The 23,757-nt window shown below is 37.0% G+C and overlaps 1 protein-coding gene and 1 pseudogene across 1 annotated transcript in view; both read right to left on the bottom strand.

Moving 5' to 3' along the window:
• Positions 1 to 783: 783 nt before the first annotated feature.
• LOC147487173 (uncharacterized) overlaps positions 784 to 23,757 on the bottom strand; it is a 39,976-nt gene continuing 17,002 nt past the window's right edge. Inside the window, exons 1-4 of the transcript XR_015201283.1 lie at positions 6,730 to 7,118; positions 4,789 to 6,348; positions 1,623 to 3,954; positions 784 to 1,448 (exon numbers count right to left, since the gene is read on the bottom strand). The gene's annotated coding sequence lies outside the window, so the exon portion shown is untranslated. Of the gene's footprint in view, positions 1,449 to 1,622; positions 3,955 to 4,788; positions 6,349 to 6,729 lie in introns of the transcript that reaches the window.
• LOC147487174 (small nucleolar RNA R71) lies at positions 21,595 to 21,689 on the bottom strand (annotated as a pseudogene).

Here is a 23,757-nt window from a genome sequence, read left to right as displayed (position 1 = left end):
TATAAACTTATGTTGGCCTCGATGAGTAATACCAGAAACACTCTACTGTAACCCAAGGATAAGAGCTAAAGGATAACCAACTACATCAGACGGCTGTCATACATGCTAGGTACACCCAACATTCCTATGTTCCGCCAATAAGAATGGAGTAAAAAGATGACTGCAATGAATGGCAATAACTATTTGAAGTTGTTAAGTATCGTAAATGGCAAAGAGTCTATGGTGGAACTCTACTTGGTTTAATATACTTGCATTGGAAAGATGGAGTTACTTACCCCCTAGCAGTGAAGATATTTCGATAATAGATTAGAAAGGGTGTTGTCAAATAAATTTGAGATGGGAAAGTAAAAGTGAAACCCAATAGAAAAAATAAGACAAACAGTAGAGAGAGAAAGAGAACTAACCTGTGATAGCTTTTAAAGAGACGAGACCCAAATAAGAAAACGTAGTGAAATAACAACCCTTAAAGTCGCAAACAACGAAGAAACTCGTGGCGGGATAAGTTTCATTCGAATTTGTATTCGCAAAGAGAAGGGAAAGTCAATGTGTGATGCGACAGAAGTACAGAACACAATCAAACATTGTTTCCTCTAATAGCTCAACAGATTAGGAGCATATGTATATAAGAGTACAGATAACCAATTGCAAGCAAACTTTAGAACCACAAGTAAGACATATCACAATTAGACATTGCATCCGGCAAACCATTGTATGACCAACATATGAAGTCAAGCCGAAAAAGAGAAAGTAAAATGATTTTATAAGTAAAATGACCAATATATATGCTAAAAATGTTGTATATATATAACCAAAATGGTGTTGTATAAACTGTTGTACTCTTATATATAACCAACATAGCTCATAGGAAAAGTTTACATCAATCTAACATAGCTCCAATAGGATACTTCAAGTAGGCAAAGGTCTAAACAAGAGAAGGATACATGCAAAGTGAAGCTCGAAAACCATATGCGATATGGTGGCTAATACAGTCACACAGCAAAATGAAATCTAAACCTGACTCAAAAGCACACTCTGACAACCACATTGGCAGTGATTAGTGACCCAAATGACCCATACGAAGGACACTTCATGTTAAATTGTCAAGTGTCTCTCCCCTTTCGATTTTCCTGGCGCCACTGTCCATTCCAAAAGCTGGTTTGAGTGAAATGTGGCTGCCCACAAGTGGATGTGCTTCAAGATACTGCTCATCCCTTTTCTGAACTCCTTCAATTTCAACCAAACGACAATTACCACTAGTAGTGTTGTACGAAACCAGATCCTTGTTACCACAAACAAGTAAAAGTTCCCCATCCTTGCTTACTTTTAAAAGTTTCCCAGCAGTTACTTGTGGACCAACTCGCAATTGGAGTTGCAGACTTCAGCGGTTGCAACGCTTCCTGTTTGTTTTTTTCTCTTGTATTGGTTCTAAACTCAAGTAGTGCAGAGCTCTGCACAGAACATACATAATGCCTTACTTTTCATTTAACATCTTAAAAGCTTAAAGAAATGATGGCATTAGTAACTGGAAATAAATGATACTTGATATGCAGTTTCTAGTGATATTAAAAAAGCACATTTGCATCCTGCAAAGACAGACATCTATAACTTTTGCACATAATCACCTCACAAGTGTATCCATTTGCATCACCAACTTATCTAATTCAGAACCGCCTTATGAGACTTTTTATGCGCAGTTATAAGTGCCACTCTTGTCGCATATTTCTCATTCTTCAGTGCGCAACAACACATGTTCCCAACCTTCATCCCCCAAAAACCAGTTAACAGAGGAAGAATGACTAATTTACACATAGGTAGAAGATGCCATAATTCTACAAATAGATTTAAAACAACTGAAATAAGAACAGGCGAGATGCGAAATAGCTACATTTCGTAGTATTGCATTGAGAGAACCATTTCATAGTCTGTCTATCCCTCTTCCACTATATATATAACACATAAGCCCATTTTACTTTAGAGTAATTTGACGAAGATATAACTATACAGAGTATTATTAATCAAGATATAACAGCTACTCATAATTTCCATCTTTAACTCCAGATACACGTAAAGCTGAAACATGTTAAAACTAAAATAATAGGTGCCATGCGGCACTCTTAGGAGGCTGCAAATCCTTTAGCCTGATAGCCTCTATATATGACAGTACGATGCTCCAGTAGGATAGGAATGTAGAAAATAAAATTGGATTAAAGAGGACCCCTACGAATAGGTTTAAAGAGAAGACAGTATTTAATTCATTAGTATAATATTAGCTATACTACCTATAGCTTGAAAATAAACGCATCCTGAATATTTCTGTTATGCGTCCTTGTGTCAGATGAAGACTTATATGGGTAGAAGAGCTGATAAATAGAGACTTCCCTCTCAACTGTTTAAAGACAAACATTCTTTGACAACCGAGTGCCCTAGCCCTTAGGGATTATATTATGGGTAGGGAGACTGCAGTAAATTTCAACAGGAACGATACAGCGATACACTGGAACCTATATTTGGTAAGACTTGTAGCTCAATGATCATAACTCTAGTTTGCCCCAATCTTAACTGAGCTTATTTCTGAAGAAAAAGGAACCACTATGCCAACCTAGCTAGCGACCTTCTGCAATAGCAGTAACAGAGGATGGAAGACCTGCACCCAGAGTTCCACTCACGTCTTGATCAAGACAACAACAATCTGGTTAACGCATAAAGGTATCATATTGCTAAAATCAGCTTACCTTGCACTTGATAGGCATTCTACTAAAGTTAGATGGTCTCAAGTTTCAACTGGCATGGGGCAAACTAGTGCATACCAGGCATTTTTTCTACATTTGGCTTCTCTTCTCTGGAAGACTGCAAACTCACGATAAATTTGATCCAAAAGAGTCCTTGCTCTGAATGTTGCCTTCAACATAGTGTCAGATCCCAGAGAAAACTCCAAGCACCTTTATTTCTTTTTATGTGCAGTTATACCAAGGATGTGCGGACATATCAAACGGAATCTTGGAGATATAAAAACTTACGAAACTAATGCTAAGAAAGAGGGGTCAGATATATTCAGGATCTCTGCTGTGGTAAATAGTACATGGGAAGAAAGAATCAGAAGAAGGTTCTGAATAAGGGACTTCAGAACCACAATAGATGTCGTAATACATATCTCCATAACATACATCACATCCAGCAATCCAATGTATGAACTAAATACGGAGTATAAAGCCAAAAGAAGAAAAAAATAAAATGATTACGAGTATCATGGAATTATTAAGATATAGCATGTCTATAAGCAAACAAATAAAGTTCATAGGAAAAGCTCACTTAGACTCACACAACAAACCTACTCTGTAGATGCTAGTAAGCTCATATATTAGCATGCTTATCAGCAGACAATTAGAGTTCATGGGAAATGTTTACGTATACTCACCCGACACAGCTCCAATAAGATACTTTTAATTGTCATTGGTCTAAACAAGTAAAGGATATTATGTTCAACATATAGTAAGGCTCAAAACCCAAACAGTGTAAGGTGGAAAACACGATGAAACATAAACGTAATTTTATTTACATAAACCTGACTCAAAAACTTATTAGTAGGATATTAGCTATATGACCTAGAGCTTGAAAATAACCGCTCATCCTGAATATTTCTATTAAGCATCCACGTTCCGGATGAGGGCTTACACGGGAATCAGAACTGACCAATAGAGAGTACCCTCTAAACTGTTTAAAGACAAGTATTCTTTGACAACCGAGTACCCTACGGATTATTTATCAGTCTTGAGACTGTCACAAATTTTATCAGGAACAATACAGCAAAATACTGGAACCTATATCTGGTATGACTTCTAGCACAATGATCATTCTATTTTGCCCCTAATGTTACTGAGCTTATTTCTGAAGCAAAAGGAACCATTAGGCCGACCTAGTGACCTTCTGCAATATCTGGAACAGAGGAGGTAAGACCTGCACACAGAGACACACCTCACCATTACCAACTCATGCAGGGAACATACTGCTAAAATCAGCTTAACTTGCACTTGATAGGTATTCTATTAAAGTCATGTGGTCTCAACTGGTACTGGGCACACTAGCGCATCCCAGGCATTCCTTCTACACTTGGATTCTTTTCTCTGGAAGACTACAAACTCAAGATCAATTTGATCCAAAAGAGTCCTTACTCTGAATGTTGCCCCCTTCAACAGTGACAGAGGCCAGAGAGAACTCCAAGCACCTTTAATTCTTTTTCTGTGAAGTTATAACAAGGAGGTGCAGAGATATCAAACCAATCCTGGATATAAAACTGGTGAAACTAATGCTAAGAAGGAGTGGTCAGTTATATTCAGGATCTATTAAGGCAAGATGACTACCTCTGAAATTATTAAATCATTTGTCTGTCCTTTGGTAAATAGTATAGGAGGTGAATGAATCGTAAGAAGGTTCTAAATAGCGAATTTCATAACCACGATAGATATCGTACTACATATCGCCATAACATACATTCCATCCAGGAATCCCTTGTACGAACTAAACACGGAGTATACAGCCAAAAAACAGAAAGAATAAAATGACTACGAGTATCATGGGAATCATTGAGATATAGCATGTTTATAAGCAGACAAATGGAGTTCATAGGATAAGTTCACATAGACCCAACAAAGGTACAATAAGATACTTTAAATTGTTAAAGGTCTAATCGTGTAAAGGATATTATCTTCAAAATATTGTAAGGCTCAAAAACCAAATGAGGGTGAGGTGGTTAACACAACGAAATATAAGCAAAATTTTCTTTACACAAACCTGACTCAAAAGCTTACTCCCACAGCCACAGATGCATTGATTAGTGACTCGTCTTCCCTATTATCTCAAAGACACTTTGTCAGACTTAATTTTTTCTTCTCTCTGATTTTTCTAGCGCCACTGGTCCATTCCAAAAGCTGATTTAAGTGAAATGCGGCTGCCCACAAGGGGATGTGCTGCAAAGAAATAACGATTACTTCTTTCTAGAACCCCTTCAATTTCAACCAATCGACACTTGCGGCTAGTGATGTTATAAGAAACCAGGTTCTTGCTACCAGAAACAAATAAAAGTTGCCCATTTTTGCAGACTTGTAAAAGCTTCACATAGTAATAGGGCATCCCAAGACCTCGGCCCCCCAGCGAATCAAGTTCAATACAGAACTGGTTCACCCAAGACTCCTTAACATTGTACTTGTTCATAACCCAAACTTGAATATATGGTTCAGATGAGCATTGAGAGATGACCTTCAAGCACCCCAAGTGTATATGGATAACAAGAGTTTTTTAGCAATTGCAATGTTGGAGTCGGAACAAATCTGAATTCTTCCACACCCAAGTGGAATGATACAATTAGAAGACTTTTTTTTTTTTGATCGGTGATACAATTAGAAGACTTCCTCCTTCCTTTAAGGGGTCACTCTCATCATTATCGCTAGTAGTTATCCAGTGAAGAGATCCATTAACTATAGGTGCCGAAAGTATTCCAGAATCTCGAGGAAGCACCTTGGGGACAACACCCACCTTTCTCCTCCAACTAGTACTTCCTAAAGTAAATATTTGAACTTCATTGTTGAAAATCTGGGCATTGTAATTACAACTTTACGAACAGCGAAGATTACGAGTCATGGTAACCAAAACCAGATAAAAACTTACCAACTGTCTATACCTCATCAACCCAACCGGGAACATTGCGTTTAGGGACAGTGAACTTAGGGAGTTCACCAGTTTGTTTAGTAATGGGGTTAAACACATAAATGGGGTTGCGAGGAAGCCAAGTATAGTCAACCACAACGATTTCTGAAATGTAGACAAAACCATTACAAGCACCCAGGGTTTGAGGCACGTTGTAGAATGTTTGTCTAATGAATTCAGTATCAGTGGTTTTGAATGGCTTGATCTTGAAAATGTGTCCTTGTTCATTTGATGATGGGTCAAGATAGTAAAAATAATTAAGGCGTCCATTAAGGTCATTGTAAGAGAGATAAATGTCAGGGTGGATTTGGAGGAGGTGGGTGAGTTGGAGTTTCGGAAATGTGGAATCAGAAAGAATAGTGCACCAGAGTTTGGAAACACACTTACATTGTGCAGTTGTTTTACAGGGTAGTCTTGAAAGGGATGGTGGTTGTAATATCTCTTGATAGGTTCTCTATTTTTTTTGCTTCTTCTTCCACAAAGAGAGAAACAGCTGAGCGACAGCCGACAGAGAATAGTACGATAGAGGTAGGTAGGGGACTAGCCGACTAGGGGTGCTAGGGTTTCGCGACCAAAGCTTGTGGTACTTAAACAGTTAAACTAGTATACCCCAACCACGGTGGGCATCGAACGAAGAAGAGTAGTTACCTGAAAATAATGAAGCAGTTGAACTGTATAAGCAATGGCAGGGGAACAAAAATCAATCAACATACACAATCCACAGTCAAGAGCAATGAATGACGTACTAGCTTATATGTTCGACTTTGGATATAGCTAGAATTTCAAAAGACTATCAAATAGTTCAAGGATCACATGAAGATTACCAAGTACCAATTATATAATAAGAAACGCTATGACAGAATATTTTTAACACTCAAAACAGTTGTGAAATCAAGAAAAGTGAATAATTATTTCATGAATCTGACATAACTTAGCAACTCTCGAAAGAACCAACCTAATAATTAACCTACTACTCTACAAATATCTAATATCAACTTGATAAAGCATTGAGGATAAAGGAGATGATACCTCAAAGGAGACAGCAAAAACTCGTATCGTTTTTGACGGAGGGAGGGAGAAAATGCAAAACTCAAAGAGAAGTCTCACAAAGAAGTCAACTTGAGAATCACGTAACAGCATAAGGCCTAGTGATGTGTATTGCAAGTAGTTCTTTTGTAAGGTAAAATCCTCTCTAAATCCTAAGCCCAATACATAAACTAATCCTAGGCCCAAATAGTGGCGGATTTTGAATTGAATTTGACCTGATGACCCACACCTAGTTTGCTGGGTATGGGTATCGAAAGTAGACTCAAACTATAAACTGGGTGGTTATGGACTTTGGTTGTGTTTGGTTCGTTGAAATATGATTCCAAGAAGAAATTAGATTCCTTGATTTGTTTTTCCATTAATTGATTTTTACATGAATCTGGTTTATGTATGTTTGGTTAGAAATGGAAAATTTTGTTTTAGCATAGTTTATGTAGGGGAAATTCCGTGTATCCCCTGATCTTTCTCTGTGCCTTGTGATATGGAATCTTTTACTGAATAGAGAAGGAATGAGATGATGGTGAGTTTAGGGTTGAACCGTTTGACGGTTGCCTACGTATCTTCTTTGTTCCATTGGAAAATCAAACCCTATTTTGCGTAGTTCCTAAGAACGAATCCCTATGGTATATATAGGAAGGGTGACGAGAGTCCTATGGTTAGAAATTTGTCCTCATCGCTTGTGAGTTCCCTTCCATCTTTGGACTCAGCCTTCCTATTAGGATTCCTCTTTTTATGGAAGTCTGAATCTAGACCATATCTTGTGAGAGGTAAGTTTCCTTGTTGATCGTAATGTCACATCGTATATGGGAAGATTATATCTAAAAAGTAACTCCTAAGATATGTCATCACAATTCCTTCCTTATCATCAAAGATCGCCATCTTCAGTTTCCTTCTGTTCAGGAACTGTCTATATCAGTTCCTAACGACTGGGGTAACTGTTATGTTTGAAGGCGAATCATGTGCTTGACACATGTCCACTAAACACTCGTGTTAAGCACGAGATCACTTATTCACAGAATTGATCTGATGGTCCTCGTCTCATTCTGGACATCTATAGTCTTAGGTTATTTCCCACACACATGTCATCTATTCGGTGGACGGAAATCCCCTACTAGATGCCCCCCGCTCATGCCAGGCTAGCACGCGTGGAAGCATTTGCTTTTTGGCGCGAGAATCATTTTTCCAAAACTGTTGTTGGGAACTGCGGACGTACTTAACTAATTAAGGCTCTGAAAAGACGACTCGAACAGACACTCCGTTTCCCGAAAAAGGTAATGATGGCAGTTCCATCCCGAAAAAGACCTTGGCGCTTGGGCTCATCCTAACCGTCTATCTTGTCTGTATATAAGAGATCTGGTGAGAGAATTTTCATTATCTCTTCTACTGCCTTTTTCTGCATACTGAACCTTTTGATATCCCGTTAGGGTTTAACCAAAGCTTGAAACTTTTCATCTTTCTCGATCATGAATCCCAACTGGTCACTTGTAAACTTCGGAGATCTTTCCTCCCTGGAACTGATCCGCGCAAAATTTCACATCCCTGAAGATATTGGCTTGGAGTGGGGGAGGATATCTGATAAGTTGGCTTACAAGGAGGTGGCGCTCATCACCATTGGTCAACTTAGGGCCGGACTCACTCTTCCCCTCCACCCATTGCTACGAGAGTGTCTGATTCACTTCAATCTTGCTCTTGGTCAGGCAGCACCCCTGTTTTACAGAACTGTTATGTACCCTGCCCTTCTCGCCAAGAGACATGGATTTGCTCTCAACCGTTGGGTGTTCGGTTACTTTTATGAGGTCCGGCGTATTCGGAGACCAATCGTGCCTATTACCTCCGTGACCGAGAGACAAGAATTCTCCGATCGTCTTTTTTGAGGGGAAGCAGAGTGACAAAGGCTGGGCTGATCACCACCTTCGTGTATTGGGTGATGCTTGGGACATTCGCCCCTCCGATGACGATGGTGAGCCCATGGGAATTCCTGTGCCAAGAAAACACACCCATGCTCCAACGGTAAGTCTTCCTACTTAGGTACTTATATAACTTGATATAGAGTCTTTTGCACGAATATCTTTTGCTATTATTCCTTAGATGATTCTTCCCCCTAGAATGAACTAACTGCAACTGATGCTTTGCTATGGTGGACATTATCAAGAAGATCCCCAAGGAACAGAGGATGCCTTGGGTGATAGTTCCTGATCCCACCCATCTTTTTGAATATCTCAACATGTCTACTGAAGAATTGCTGCAACTTGTTCCTGGCTCTTCCCCCTTTGGATTAAATACTGTGAATTCTGGGCGCACAACACTTCCTCCTCCTGTTGATCAGGATGCCGGACTTCTTCCTCCTCCAGTTCAGGATGAATCCTCTCTAATTACTAGAAGAAGAGAAAATAGCAAGGAGAAGAGTTCAGAGGCCGTTTCCAGTGAAGCTGCGACGTCGGGTTCAGTTCAGGAGCCTGCTGTCATTGATGATTGTGTGATCACCGGTGGTGATCTGGGGCAAAGAGGGCTTGCCGAGAAGAGAACTTGCGAGCTGCAGATCGGGTTGACCAGCTCTTGGTGAAAGAGAAGAAATCGATCTTGTTTTAGGAACATGAGACACACTATCTCCAACGCCGGAGCTCTCGGAGAAAGCCCAAAAGGAGGCTGGCGATGTTGTCGTTTGGAAAGTAAAGTTCTTGGAACTTCTAGCGCCCACTTCACTACCACCGCAAGCAAAACATGACCAAGTCCAAGGGGAACTTAACCGTAGGGACACCGAGATGAGGACCGCGGGCAAGCCATTGCCCATGCAAATGAGGTCATGTCGGGGTTATGAAAGGCTCTAAAAGAGAAATGTCTTCGCTCGATAAGAAGACCGGTGACCTCTTGGCGAGACCTCACGAGTTCTATTCTCAAGTGGTGAAGGAGGTGAGGTAGAGGTCACTGAAAATGCCGTTCACTTTGCTCGAGAGTACTTTGATGTTTCTCAAGAGTCATTCGAGGTTTGCCGGACAAGTTAAGTTTGAGGAGGCTATTGAGGCTCTTGGATATGTCTCTCGGTTGGATGCTTTCGAGGCTTGAGTGACCAACCCTTTCATCTTGTTTCCTGATCTAGACACCAATATCTCGGCTATCCAAGAAGAACTTATGCGATGCTTCCTCATCCTCTGAAGAAGAAGACAATCGATGATCACATGCCTCCCATTCAACTTCCTTTTACGCGGTTCGGTTTGGTGAGTGTTCTATTCAGCCTTCAATCGTTCGGTTAATCCAACCACCACGATTCCGTTTCACGAGAGTGAAGCACGAGTTCCTGATGCTAGTGCAATAGCAATCACTGATGGTGAACCAAAGTTTGACTTTACCCCTGCTTCATAAGCTTTTCAGTTGATGATTCACAAAAACAATTTTTAAACAATTATTCTATGGATCTGTAATATTGAGCTATGTAGCTCACATACAATTTAGTTACCGAGCTATGTAGCTCTTCTATTTTATGCATGCGTACTATTTATTTACTGAGCTCTGTAGCTTTTCTAGTTTATGTATATACTAGCTTTCGAACCCGTCCTACGAACGGGTGTCGTTATATTAAATTATTCTAAAAAATATTAGCAACTATTCATAGCTATGAGATATGAAAATTATATTAATCACTTGTTTAAATTTTTGCACCTCTCTATCAAACGAAAAACACCAAATCTTGGTAAAACCCGTCGATTTATTTTTGGTTGTTATGTTTAATAATAGAAGTTTGATTGAAATTTTGTGAGAATCTTTGATAAAATGCTCTTTACACCGACGTTTATTGGCTTTCGCCACTTATTTTCTTAAGTCCGAGGTCCACACCAAGTCCAAAGTCCAAAGTCCAACGTTACGGTATAGTCGATGCGTTTTAGTCAAGTTACCTTACTCCGTGGGTTTGGTAGGATAGGTCGAGTAAGGGATCATCCAAACCTTAGGGCTCGGATAGGTTCACAACTGGAAATTACAACTTTAAGTGAGAAGGATTTTTAGGTTTCTTTTTAGTTGGTTTTTAATTAAAATAACGGTAATGCAAATAAAATAAATTACTACGGCGATTATATGTAGGTAAACAAAATGTAGAGAAACAGGGAGAGAGTTAATCATGCTCATGCAAGAATCATTTCTTAACAGTTTTTATTACCAAATCACTACATCTCTAATTCGTCTCGTTTCGGAGACGACGTCGAGTATTGATCCCTAGTGCATGCCCACATCTCTAGGTCGCATTTCACTAGCATAAGGAGTTTTAATAATACCGCATCTCTGGTATATTATTTCCGCTCCTGGCTCGATTTCACATTAGCTGGACGAATTGGAGAGCTGTCTGACACCAGAGAGTCGCGCGTGAGACATTTTGGGTCGGCGACCGAATCTGGAGCATCGGCCGATCCAACTTTATACTGATCTCGATCATTTTGGGACCGGATGTTAATTCTATGCCTAATTCCTAAGTAGTGATTCTAGAATATTAACGAGTCAATCCGGATTTTTACACGAGCAGCATAACCCTCCCCCTGAGGGGGGATTAGCTCATCATCATAGAAGGAATAATAAAACTTGCTGTATACATTAAGTAAATAAATGCAGGACGAAATTAAAAACTAGAAAGAAATGAATGTTATTAAGGGTAAAATAACTAACGTATTAAAGCTTCTTTGAAATAAAAAAATGGCGGAATGTAAGTCTTGAAGAAGAAGAAAAACTAAAGCGTAAAATAAAAAGCATTAATATCTTTGAAGACCTTATAATGAAGGCGAACCCTCATATATATATAGCGGATGTCCCTTCACGTGAATTCTAACAATTAAATCAGGTTTGTTTGTTACCTATTTGAAACGTTCAAAACTTTGAGAATCAAAGTTTTGTTTTCCACTAATATTAAATTTTTGTCCTTTAGCGATTTTATGTTTTGTTTGTTAGCTCATTTCAATTCAAACCACCGGTTTGAATTGAGTGCGATCTTCTTCTCTCTTTCGGTGGTATCAAATTTAAACCATCCTTTGCCACCTGCCTATCTTGACTCATCATGCCTTACGGGCGCAGAGTGTGTCCAGATGGGCGTGGCCGATTTTGGCGTTTTCGACTTTTGTCCTTCTTGCGAGTTAGTTAAGCCGCCTTGTCGCTATGGCAGCTTCACTAGCCAACGTCGGCACCTAGATTTATCGATTTGAGCTTCGGAAGTTTCTGCTTCTTTATATGTGGGCCCCCTTGACCGGTTCGTTCTTTTGGAAACTTCGCTCTAGTCGGGCTTTGTTGGGCTTCACGGGGATTGAGTGGGAATTCCAAATATTCCTCAGTATTCTTGTACTTGGCGGCTTCACTAGCCAACGCGTCGGCACCTAGATTTATCCGATTTGAGCCGGAAGTTTCACCTTAACTTTATATGTGGGCCGGATTCGCGACCGGTTACGTTCTTTTGGGAACCGGCTCTAGTCGGGGCTTTGTTGGGCTTCACGGGGATTGAGTGGGAATTCCAAATATTCCCGTATTCTGTATTTGGCGACTTCACTAGCCAACGCGTCGGCATCTAGATTTATCCGATTTGAGCTTCGAAATTTTTGCTTCTTCATATGTGGGCCCGTTCATGACTGGTTCTTCTTTTGAAACTTCGACTTCCGCGAGTCGATGGGAAACTCCAAATATTCCGTATTCACGTGCTTCGATCGTGTTTTATCACTATATTCATTTTAATTAGCGGAAACCTGCAAAGTGCGAAAATATAATTATTACATGATTATTAAACACATAATCGACCAAAATGCTATGTCTCTCGGGGTTTAATATTACAGTTTTGGGTGCTTATCAAATGCTCAATGTGGCGAAGATGATATTGAAGCTACTTAAATAGCAAGACATTCTCAATCATAATAAAATAATTATAATAAGTACTACTTAAAATGCAAAACTATACTTTTAGATATTATATTCTCCCTATATATAATACAACTATATTTCGAGGTTAGTTCAATGCATTTGCATCAAGTTTCTAATTTTATGTTAATTATTCTTTGAGGCTAGTTCAATGTATGTAGTTGGATCTAGTTCCGATTTTCCATTAATTATTCTTTGAGGTTAATTCAATGTAGTTGTATCAAGTTTTTGATTTCCCGTTAATTATTATTTGAGGTTAGTTTAGTGCAGTTGCACCAAGTTTACGATTTTCCGTTAGTTATTCATTAAAATTAATTCAGTGCAGTTCCATCTAGTTTTCAATGTTTCGTTAATGACTCTTTGAGATTAGTTAATTGCATTTGCATTAAGGTTCCAATTTTCCGTTAATTACTCTTTGAGGTTAGTTTAATACATCTGCATCTAATTTCTGATTTCCCGTTAATTACTTTTCGAAGTTAGTTTGCATCTAGTTTCCAATCAATTTCCGGTTATTTATGCTTTGAGGGTAGTTCGATGTAGTTACATCCGGTTTTCGATTTCTAGTTAACTATTCTTTAAGGTTATTTTAATGCATATGCATCCAGTTTCTGATTTTCCGTTAAATATTCATCAAGGATATTGCATCCAATTTCTGATTTCCCGGCCTGTTAGTTAATATATGATTTTAGTTTAATGCAGTTACATCCAGTTTTCTATTTTCCGTTAATTATTCTTTGAGGTTAGTTCAATGCAGTTGCATCCAATTTCTGATTTTCCATTAATTATTTTTCGAGGTTAGTTTAATGCATTTGCAGCAAGTTTTTGATTTCTCGTTAATTATTTTTTGAGGTTTGTTCAATGCAGTTGCATCAAATTTATGATTTCCCATTAATTATTCATTGAGGTTAGTTTAGTGCATTTGCATCCATTTTTTATGTTTCTATATTCGTTAATTAGTCTTTAGATTAGTTCATTATATTTGCATACAACTTTCGATTTTTCATTTATAACTCTTTAAGGTTAGTTCAATACATCTGCATCTAGTTTATGATTTATGATTATTTATGCTTTAAGATTTTAATTAGTTCGATGCAATTTCATCCGATTTCTGATTTCCTGTTAACTATTCTTTGAAGTTATTTTAATGTATTTGCATGTAGTTTCTGATTTCCGTCAATTATTCTTAGTTCATGAGGTTTTGAGTTCAATTATATTTTGAAGTTAGTTCAATTTTGCATTTGGTTTTGATTTCATGTTAATTATATTTTGAAGTTAGTTCAAAATATTTTTCATTTTGCATTCAATTTTGCATTTGATTCATCGTTAATTATTATTTGAGGTTTGTTTGATTTGTTTGATGCATTTTTGCATACCGTTTCCGATTCTTGTTAAATATTTTTCAAGTATTTGCATCCAATTTCTAATTTCCCATTAGTTATTTTCTGACATTAGTTTAATACAATTGCATCCAGTTTCCGATTTCTAATTAATTACTTTTTGAGTTTAGTTTATTACATTTGCATAAAGTTTTTAATTTCCCGTTAATTACTCTTTGAGCGCAGTTCAATGTATTTGAATCCAGTTTTCGATTTCCTTTTAATTATCCAATGTGGTGTGTAATACCAATTTTCTACTTATCTATATGTAGTGTCCTTGCAAACATGGCATAAATATAAATTATGCTTGATTTACTATATTGGATCATCAAACATTATCCAGTTTCCGATTTTCCGTTAATTATTCTTTAAATTATATACCTGACTCACTATGTGGGATCTTCAAAGATTATCTACGAACGGGTCCTGTCATATTAATTATTCTGAAAAATATATTCAACTATATACGCATAACTATTATATACAGATATTATATTGCTCACTCATCCAAATTTTTTATAACATGAAAACCTCACGTACTCTCTATTAAAAAAAAATAACTCGCCATTGATAAAACCTTCAACTTCATTTGTTGTTTAATAATAGAAGTTTGATTGAAGTTTTATGAAATTGTCTAATAAGATAAAGTTCATATTGAAGCTACTTGAATAGCAAGGTGTTCCCAATTATACGAAAAAAGATTAGATAAACACCGTTTTAAATGCAAAACTATACTTATCGAGACATTCCCACAACATATAACACAACTATATTTTGAGGTTAGTTCAATGCATTTGCTTTCAATTTCTGATTTTCTGTTATTTATTTTTTGGGGTTAGTTCAATGCAGTTGCACCCAGTTTCCGATTTCTTGTTAATTATTCTTTGCTGTAGTTTAATGCATTTGCATCCAATTTCCAATTTACTGCTAATTATTCTTCGAGCTCAGTTAAATGCATTTGCATCTAGTTTCCGATTTTCCGTTAATCATTTTTTTAGATTAGTTTAATACATTTGCATCCGGCCAGTTTCCGATTTGTCGTTTATTATTCGATGAGGTTGTATTTGCATCTAGTTTCTGATTTCCCGTTAATTATTGTTTGAGGTTAGTTCAATGAATTTGCATCCAATTTCTGATTTTTCGTTAATTATTTCTTGAGGTTAGTTCAATGCATTTGCATCAAATTTAGTTTTTGAAATTAGTTTAGTGTAGTTGCATCTAGTTTCGGATTTCCCGTTAATTATTTGTAAAGATTAGTTTCACGCATTTGCATCCTGTTTTCAATTTATAGTTATTTTTTTTAGGTTAGTTCAATACAGTTGCATCCAGTTTCCGATTTCCCGATAATTTAATCTCTGAGAGTTAGTTTAATGCATTTGCATCCAGTTTCCGATTTCCCGATAATTATTTGTTGGTGTTAGTTTGATGTATGTGCATTCAAGTTTTGATTTCCTGTTATTTATTCTTTGAGGTTAGTTTAATGCAGTTGTATCAATATTCTAATTGTCCATTAATTAATTTTTAAGATTAGTTTAATGCTTGCATGTGCATCCAATTTTCGATTTCTCGTTAAATATTATTTGAGGTTAGTTTGATGTATTTGCATCTAGTTTTCTGTTTCTCATTAATTGTTCTTTGACGTTAGTTTCATGCAATATTATATATATTTGAAAATATTTGTTATTATTGGGGGGGTTTTTTTCAGTTGCTATTATATATTTTGTGATGTTATTTTTTGTATAATTTAATTTTCCATATGTAATTTGGTTTGGTATATAATTTATTTAAGCCCAACGTCTACTTTAACTAAATCAATAGTTATATAAATTATTTAAGCCAACGTCCGTTTTAACTGAATCTCGTTATTCCGCTAAAATTGGAAATTATAAAATTCATAAATTTAATTAGAATATGTCGTAATTATTGTGGCCTGTGGTTTTGAAATCCTTAACTATGACTAAATTTTACACCTCAAATTGATTCAACTTTATTTGTTAGACCCATATATATAGTGCATACAATACAATTTTATTTGTTTTGGTGTACACTATTACTTATTTTATGATTAGTTTAATTTTTTTTTTTTTTTCTTTTTCCCAAATACATGTGTGGTTAACAAATGCATAAAGTAAATGTTCAAGCAACTCAATTCATTTTTTTCATTTGTTCTTTCGTAGTTTCATTATCATTTTCTAGAAAGAAACTTTGTTATGTTAAACTTCACCTGAGATTAGTGTGGAAACTATTCTTTGTGGCGTAGGGGTTTTAGGAAAATCGTTTTTGGTTGAAAATATTGGTTTTTGCAATTTAGTTATTTTTTTTAGGTTAGTTCAATACAATTGCATCCAATTTCCGATTTCCCGGTAATTTAATTTTTGAAGGTTAGTTCAATGCATTTGCATCCAGTTTCCGATTTCCCGACAATTATTTGTTGGTGTTAGTTTGATGTATTTGCATCCAAGTTTTGATTTTCCGTTAATTATTTTTTGAAGTTAGTTTAATGTAGTTGTATCAATATTCTGATTGTCCATTAATTAATTTTTAAGATTAGTTTATTAGTTTAATGTTTGCATGTGCATCCAATTTCCGATTTCCTGTTAAATATTATTTGAGATTAGTTCAATGCATTTGCATCTAGTTTTCTGTTTCTCGGTAATTGTTCTTTGACGTTAGTTTCATGCAGTATTATATATATTTGAAAATATTTGTTATTATTGGGGGGGTTTTTTTTTTTTTTTCCAATTGCTATTATATATTTTGTGATGTTATTTTTTATATAATTTAATTTTCCACATGTAATTTGTTTTGGTTTGGTTTGGTATATAATTTATTTAAGCCCAACGTCTATTTTAACTAAATCAATAGTTATATAATTTATTTAAGCCAACGTCCGTTTTAACTGAATCTCGTTATTCCGCTAAAATTAGAAATTATAAAATTCATAAATTTAATTAGAATATATCGTAATTGTTATGGCATGTGGTTTTTGAAATCCTTAACTATGACTAAATTTTACACCTCAAATTGATTCAAATTTATTTGTTATGCCCATATATATATTGCATACAATACAATTTTATTTGTTTTTGGTGTACACTATTACTTATTTTATGATTAGTTTATTTTTTTTCCCTTTTTTCCAGTTACATGTGTGGTTAACAAATACATAAAGTAAATGTTCAAGCAACTCAATTCATTTTTTCCTTTGTTCTTTCATTGTTTCATTATCATTTTCTAGAAAGAAACTTTGTTATGTTAAACTTAGATGCGAAATTAGTGTGGAAACTATTCTTTGTAAGCGTAAGGATTTTAGGAAAATCGTTTTTGGTTGAAAATATTATTTTTTTTGCAATTTAGTTTTTTTTTTTTTTAGTAATTAGCTATATGTTTTAGAAAAAGTTGGACGATTCCATGAAACTTTAGATAAGAATGTTTATTTATTTATATCCTACTTTTTATAATTAGTAATAGAGTTTAGAAAAAATTGGAGTCTCTAGAGTGCTCCAAAAAATAGATTGGTGAGGGTATAACTATAATATATATCTAAAGATTTAGATTTTTTTTTTCCGTAATTAGTATTAGAGTTTAGAAAAAGTTGGAAACTCTGTAAAGCCTTGAAAAATAGAGCCAATAGGGTATAGCTATAATATATATCTAAGGATTAGAAGCACTTTATGTTATATGACATTTGTTACTATGCATATTCTACCTTTGATGCCCCCAAAGTCCATTTGGAACAACAATAGGTGACCCTAGTAGGCTAAACAGATTAAAATGAGGCATGTCCAGAATCTGATAAGGATATCATGGAAGCCATTCAACTTAACTGTAAGTAGGAGTTCGATCGCAAGAGTCATATAGCTTTGTGAAAGTAACTCGGTGCTTTGAGCACAACACTGTGTTTAATAACAATAGGTCCAATTTATTTAAAAAACACATATGTTATCGCCAGAACAGCAGTGGGGGAGTCTTCCTCAGCGCCTATCATGCCGATACAGTTCCAGGCCCATGATTTGCTTGCTAGGATCTGGATCCAACCCAAATCTTCCCAGCAACCCCTATGTTGATGTTCGAGAGTGGTAGGAATTGGTACCGCAGTTAAAACTCTCAAAAACACTATCTCTTGCTCCAAGTCAAACTGGCATATAGTTTATTGAACAGTTAGTGTGGTCAGATTCCCTAAAGGCTTAACCCATCGAGGATAAGCACAGTTTGAAAGAACTGGCGTACAGTTCCAGCTGCGTGGGAGTGGGAAAGGATTTGACGTTTAGTTCAACTTTCCCATACTCAGTATCACTGGTTTGAAAGCAAATTGGCATATACAATATTCTTGAACAGATAGTGAGGAGATAATTCCCTAAAAGCTTAGTCCATTGTGGATCATAAATAAAGAACTAATGCAAGGAATAAATTAGATGGCAATGTGAAGCACTTTATTGATGATTCGGAGAGGAGTGAACAATGTATAGAAAAACATAGAATAACAATTTACTGATAGTACTTGCGAAGGTGCTGCACGTTCCATGGTTTGACAAGAACTTCCCCTTCAATAGTGCATAGATATTAAAAACAAGTTCGACAAACCTTGTCGATGATGTATGGTCCTTCCTAGTTGGGCCCAAGCCTGCCGTTAGGTTCTGGGATCTCTCACAAAACTAGATCTACTATTTTGAAAGATCGAATTCGGACTTTCTTGTCGTATGATCTCTTTAGAATCTGCTGGTTAGCAGCTAAGCGAAGTGCGACACCTTCTCACTTTTCATCTAAGAAATCCATTTCTCTGCATAACAACTCCTCATTGTCCAGAGTGTGCACAATATCTGATTTCTGAGTAGGAGCTACCAGTTCTGGAGGTATGATAGCCTCAGTTCCGTAGGTCAGTGAAAATGGGGATTCGATCACCAGTTGGCCGTCTGGGTGTAGTTCGGTATGCCCATAGGACCTTAGGAAGTTCCTCAATCCATAAACCTTTCGCGTCGTCTAATTTACGCTTCATGTTATCCAAGATGACCCTTGATAAGAGCCCAAAACTGTAGTTTTAACCCTTTAAGAGTCATACTTTTAGACCAATTATGTGAGTAATAATTAAGAGTTAACATCGACGATTCGTGTTTTATGCATTTCGGGGCTTCAAAGTCCATTATGTGCGAGAAATGTGCCACTTTAGCGAGATAAAGGAGCAAAGGTCGGTTGCTAAGGAGTTCCGTGATTAAAGGCCAAGATTTAAGAAGACAAAGCTTTTAAAAAGCCCGGTCAAAAGTGAAAAGTCGGCCGGCGAAAACTTGACACAAAGTCGATTAGAACTTCAGAAGGCCGTATCTTTGGACTCAGACCTCGGAATAGGGCCTACCTTATGTCAAAACGACCGGATCGGAAAGAGCTTTCCAATGGTCTAAGTCTTGATCCAATCAGAGGAGCAGAAGTGGACGAAAAGTCTATTGAAGCCAACTGCAGCTGAAGAGGCCTTTATGGACTGAAAGAATTGGGTTTTGGGCCTGATTCTTTGGCCCAAAACATGGCTCCAAGCCCATGCACGATTTTTGGATCTGAAAATATAAAAACAAAAGCTTAACTCTTTGTTAATGGCAGAAAATAGATTAGAAAATAAAAAGTAGCTTAGAATAGAAAGTAGCCATTAGAATAGCTTCTAGATCTAGATTTAATTGTTTTTATTTAAGTTTAGTTTAAAATCCAACTCTTGTTTTAGATTAAACTCTTAGAATCATTGTTTTTAATTAGTTTGATAAATAAAATAGCTAGTTTGTCAATTTCGATTCTTGTCATTTACATTTGTGTTAGATCTTATTTCATTTATTACTTGTTTTTCAATTATTAGTTATTAATTAGATTTTAATTATTGTTTAATTTAGATTAGTAAATTTCAATTCTTTATACTATGTTTAGTTTTAATTTAATCGGAAATGATTGCGTAATGATTCTCGGCTAAACCTCCATTAGAGGGGGTTGAAAAGCCTTGATGAAAGCTTGATTCCGATTATCGTAGAGTCGTCGTAATTTCCTTTCCACTCTAGAAACAATTAGTTCACCATGAGAATGGGTTTGATCGTTCACATGCTAGTTATGAATTGGTAGAAATGCCATGTGTAATTAGAGATTAGGAAGAACCAATTGTTCTGCGAAGCAGTCCAAGTCGGATTACGACGATTAAATGGATTAATAGGATTAAGTTGAGTTAAGGTGGAATCAATCCCCCTCTAACTCCTTATCATAGAATCAACGTATTATTCCCTTAGTTATTTTGATAACCGACTAGTTGCACCTTCTGGGTAGTCGCATAGTAGTCTAGTCGCCACTTCGTAAATCTCTCATTAGACTTTAAGTTAGAGTACTTATATGTAGAGAACATAGCATGCGGAAGGACTAGGAGTGGAACGAATCAATCTACTCTACTATATCTCATAGGATTGAGAGTAGAATCTTTGATAAACATAGGCACGTAAGATAGTTTTAGTTTTACTTGCGTTTTGAGTTTCATGGCTTATTTCGTAAGTAAAACTATTCAATTTTATGTTTTATCAAATGGCGCCGCTGCCATCTTAGTTTCACTTTCGCATTGTTTTCGTAGTGTAAGTACTTTTCCTAAAGTCCCATTTCACCCACCCACCCTTGTTTGATTCATATTGTGGTTATCCGTTTAAGCGTCGAAAAATTCCGGGACAAAATTACACTGAGCGCGACCGCGCCCTATAAGGAGCGCACCTGCGCCCTATAGCCGTAAACAAGAGCACGACCCGCCCCCATGTGGAGCGCGACCCGCCCTTAAACTCTGGAATTCCAAGTTACACTGAGCGCGACCGCACCCTATGCGAGTGCAACCCGCGCCCTTAGCAAATTTTTCCGGATTTCGACAGTTTTGATTCGAACTTTGTTTTTTCAATTTTTTCAGTGTTCTAACTTGTTATATACACTGAACACGCGTAAACAAAACGCTATTCATAAGCAAAGCAAGGACGCAATAAGGTATTCCTTTCTTCCACACCTCGCATCTCCTGTTAGAGGTTTATACTAGTATATCAGAATTGTTTGGAGTGTCGACGTGTTTAGCTAAGTTTGGTTTTAGCCTTGTATGAGGTTAAGGTCTGGCCGAACAAAAACACCGAACGTAAATACACAACAACATCAACAATCAAGTCTATCTAGTATACCACCCACTACACCTCTAGCTACTATTTCACACACACCACCTCGATATAATGGTGAAGAAGAGAGACTCTCTCTCTCGACTTCTACAAAGCCTTGGCGATAGCCCCAAATCTTGCATCGTTTTAGCGGACCGATGGGGGATTTCGAATGCCCCCAAATATTTTTAATTTGTTACCCGTTTTTCATGGATTAGACCATGAAAAACCTTATCAACTTAATCGTAGGATTGAACAAGTCCTAACAACATTCCACCATCCTACGGTTGATGCGGAACAAATTAAATTAAGGGTATTCCCTTTCACCTTAGCCGATAAAGGCGTCTTGGTTAACTGCCCAAGTGCCTAATTACGTGGACTCGTGGGCTAAACTTGTTCACTGTTTATGGAATATTTTTACCCACCCCTAAAGGCGGATGAGATGCTTTCCAAGATTCATTTCTTTTCGACAAAATCCTCATGAATCATTTTCAGAGGCTTGGAATCGTTTCACCGATCTCCTTATAGAGTGTCCACATCATAACTTAGCGAAAGACAAGTTAGTTAGTGCCTTTTCAAAAGACTTCTACACCACCATAAAGAAGTCCTTGACATAATGAATGGGGGTAGTTTCTTAAGTAAAAAGAGCCTCGGGAGGCTTATAAATTTTTAGAGGATCAAACTAAGCGAAATAACAACTGGGGGGGTAGTGATGATATCCACCGCTCCGCTAGTTCATCAAATACAGTTAAGGCCGCCGGTATGTTTGAAATTAAACACGATCCCGAGCTTAAAACTCTAATCGAATCACTCACTAAAAAGGTAGAGGCCATTTCGGTTCAACAAAATCTTATCCCCGTCATGAATGTAAATTCAAATCCATGTAGTTTCTGTTGGAGCCCTGAGCATCCCGACTCCCACTGTCCTATAGCCTATGAACAGGCTTGTTCCATTAATAGTGAACCTAACGCCCCTTGGAGACAAAATCCCAACTTCGGTTGGAGAAATAACCAACACGTCACACCTCCAGGGTACAATAATCAATATGTTAGGCCTACGCACAGCTTTAACCAAGGCCCACTACGACAAGGACAGGGTCAGGGTAATTTTAATAATTATAACAACCAAGTGCAACCTCGACAAGGACAAGCACAAGGTCAAGGTAGTTATAATAATTATAATGCTAATAGAGGTATCGTTCCGGTAAATAATAACTATCAAAATCCACCCATAAATAATTCACGTAAAATAGTTCCAGTCACATCACCCGTGACTACTACACCCACACAACCGGATCGTCTTGACACCTTCATACAAGTGAGCCAAAAACTTTTCCAAACCATGGCTCAATCTAACCAACAGCTTCTACAATCCGTTAATAATTTAACAAAACAGTTGGCCCAAGATAAAGCCCAACCCAAATGTGTGTTTCCAGGTCACGAAATACCTAATCCTAAAACAACAAATACAGCCTTTGAGATAACCGATAATACTAGTAATGAATATGAAAATGTAGGAGAGCTAAAGGCCATCACCACTCTCCGTTCTGGCAGAGTGGTTGATAACAAAGTAACTATTCCTATAGTTACCCCACCAGTAGCCCCTACACCTGCTATTTTACTAGATACCGAAATAGAAACTGAAAAGCCTACCACTGTAGAGGTACCAGTTACAACACAACCTAAGAAACAGGAAGCCACGGTTAAACATCCAGGTAATACCATTGCTAAATATAGACAGAAACCACCATTTCCACAAAAATTAGCCATGTTAACTAGGGATACAAATTATGAGGAGATTAGGGATGTTTTCAAGAATCTAACTATAAACCTTCCCTTCCTCGAAGCTATTAAAAAGCTACCACACCATGCTAAGTTTCTTAAGGAATTGTACTACTACTAGCGTAAGACCAATATACCAAAAGACCTTTTAACAGAACAATTCCCCACTCTATCTGAATATAATGGAATTGTTAAGTACAAGGACCACGGTTAGATCCTCTTGTCTGAAATGCACTTTAGGAGGTTCTTATACAACGACGCATTATTAGACACGGGGGCTAGTGTTAACTTACTCCGCTTTTATTTGTATAGACAAATAGGTCTAGGCGAGATGCAACCCACTAAAATGGCGTTGCAATTAGCTGATCGGTCTATTAAGTATCCTAAGGGTGTCGTCGAAAATGTTACGGTAAAATTTAGGATTTTTACTATCCGGCTGATTTTGTCATCCTCGATCTGAGAAGTCGATTAACGACTCGTCCCATCATCTTAGGGCGTTCTTTCCTGGCAACTGCCAATGCGCTCATTAATTGCCGTGATGGTTCAATGTCCATGTCTTTTGGCCATCTTGCTGTTGAAGTCAATGTTTTTAAAACAAAGACACATTTACCCGATTCGTCTATGGATGGAGAGGTTAGCATGATTGAGAGCTTTGCTCGAGATTATTTCAACAACACGTTCCTTGATAATCATATGCCCAATTTTCTGTCCTTTGGAAGTTCAGACTCCAACATTTCCATCCCTACACTAGTCGATACACATATTACGGATGACGAGGAGATAGATGACTTTCTCAAAGATATAGAGGACTATCATAGTAACGTGGATATGACC

The sequence above is a fragment of the Coptis chinensis genome, chromosome 7, assembly GCF_015680905.1.
Source record: "Coptis chinensis isolate HL-2020 chromosome 7, ASM1568090v1, whole genome shotgun sequence".
In the NCBI taxonomy this organism is placed as follows: Eukaryota; Viridiplantae; Streptophyta; class Magnoliopsida; order Ranunculales; family Ranunculaceae; genus Coptis; species Coptis chinensis.
Note: the sequence above shows the minus strand (reverse complement) of the source record. Positions and strands in the feature narration are given on the sequence as shown.